Raw genomic sequence first — 2,474 nt, 5'->3', positions numbered from 1 at the left:
CTGAATTTGCACTTCAAGTCCATTTGGATAAATCCTTGTGTACTAAATGACAGTCTTCTGGATAGAGAATTGCGTATATCGGGAATATTTGGGACATACAACCATAAAGTGATATACATCTTCGATTAGCTCTGGACAGAATGGACAAACCCTCTGGTCAATAGGGATTTTTTGGAATCTTCCGGTTTCTATATTCAATTTGTGACAGCCAATTCTGAGTTGTGTGATTGCCCTACGAACGTCAAGGCTCTTTATGGTTGAAATGTAATTTTCTTGCTTGTAATGCTTGTTCAATGTAGAAAGAGATGAGAGTTTGGAATTGTTTCGAATAGAGGAATGCCAATTTTGCACGTATATATCTTGTAAACGTTGTCGTAACTGAGTGGTTATTGTGTCTATGTGGTATGACCTCGGGTTCAGCCATATGTGTCCAAAGCCTTGGTAGTTGAGGATATTTTTTACGTGGACAATCCAATCATGTTCTCCGAATGAAACAGTATTGTATGCCTCACGAAGAAGGGCATCTTCGGGCAGATTAACTAAACATATAATTGCAGGACCATGTACGAAGCCTTGCAAACAAAGTGAGACTACTTAATTTTATCTAAAAAGAAGGAAAATGATGCATATGGTAAAAATACATAGGTAGACTAAAACGAAAACGAAATCTAGATCTATTCTGAATCTATTTCTAATTCTAAACAACGTGGCTAGAAATGTCCGAACTGTCTGTAGCCGCCACGCATCAACCCATGAACGAACGAACGATTGATTGACTTTATACACACAGGCATTTTGCACCTGTTGCGTTCTCACTGCTTCAATATACATCGCTGAATATGTACAAGCCTGGTCCTGGTTGATAATGCATGTGTACATCATCATCCGGTCATATGCCTCAATATACAACCAACTTTATCAAACACTATAGCAACAAGTCACTCCGGCACTTTTGTCAGCATAACACGTGTTGTATGCAGCAAAAAGATCACGTTGGGATTTGTTGCCATTTCCTGAATAAAGGTTCCCAATCCCAGTCTTTCATCCCCAAAGACCGACAATGAGTCCGTCAAAGATGCCTCAGCAAACAGAAGTAAGATACATAAGACGTCTTCAGTCTGTACTGAGCCTATAGGATACGGGATTTGTCCGCATGATGTCAGCAAAGTGATTGACAGCGTTGGAGTGGACAGGACTGCAGAGGAACGGGCTTAACGGAATTCCTGCGGTACAAAGATAGGAAAATTGGAGACGTGCCAGCTCATTATGTAGGACTAGTCTCCACGCAGACCCTACGGTGCCTAAAGAGATAGTACCAAAGCTGGCAAAGGAGTATAGCCGGCCAAAGGAGTATAGCCGGCCAAAGGGAGTCAAACGGGCCGCTATACTAAGTCCCTTCCCAGCTTTGATACTATTTCTAAGGCACCGTAGGGTCTGCTTGGAGACTGTGGGACGAGGCGGAGTGGGCTTTGCTTTTGCATGACGTCAGGGCAGTAAACCTATCAGCTCCGGTTGGCTCATAAATCTGTTAATCCCCCAACATGGCGGATTAACGCCTCCTAATCCTGCAGCAAACACCCGGGCACGGATGACGTCATGGAAACTGGGTCACGTCAGGACGTGAGATGTGGGTCATCGGAGAGATGCATTTGGAGAAAAATTAACTTTTAAGAACTTTCTGCAAAACAACACTTTTTCGGCCCGTTATAGTACAGCGACATGGGGGCGTACTGTTTTAAAGGGTTTTCTGGAAGACTTTTATTCACCGTTGAGTTTAGACCGGAACAGTTATTTTCGAGACATAGCTTTCCGATTTGTCATGCGATATAGTCTTGTGGCAGCGAACTAAGAGCATGTTTTGGCTCTACGATCTCGACTTAAGCTATCTTGTTTCAGAGAATGTTGTCAAAGATCCTTGTAGATATTCGGTTTTGTTCTCGCTAACAATCGCACGACAAACAAATCATATGAAATATGTTCCTGTGGCCTTGGGACGTAGACGTGAAGTTAGGAGTTGAACTGATGCTTTTCTGACAGGCAAGGCAGAAGCAGAGGTTCTGCTGGTCGCTCAAGACTCCTTGATCCATCCCAAACAAACTCCTCCTGACAAATGTCTTGACAAATCTTCTGCGGCGCCTACAGAACTGGAAGCTTCTCTTTCATCTCCCACGCTCTTTTAAGAATTTATAGAATTCTTTAAAGGCTATTTCAATAAATCTACCTTCATAAGTCACATAAGTTCTAACACTGTTAGAAGTTAAATTGTTAAGAAGCTTTTCTTATAGACAGGACGGAGGTTCTGTTGGTCGCTGTAACCTTGACATAAACAACCTTCGTCTCTCATCACCCACGTTCTTTCTCTAGAGTCCATAGATTCCTTTAAAGGTCTTTTCAATAAAGCTAGCTTCATGTAAACGTCAATGGAAACTGCACAGTCTAACAGGCTGATAAGCCATTTCTGACGTCTAAGCGTG

The sequence above is a fragment of the Branchiostoma floridae genome, chromosome 15, assembly GCF_000003815.2.
Source record: "Branchiostoma floridae strain S238N-H82 chromosome 15, Bfl_VNyyK, whole genome shotgun sequence".
Classification (NCBI taxonomy): Eukaryota; Metazoa; Chordata; class Leptocardii; order Amphioxiformes; family Branchiostomatidae; genus Branchiostoma; species Branchiostoma floridae.
Note: the sequence above shows the minus strand (reverse complement) of the source record.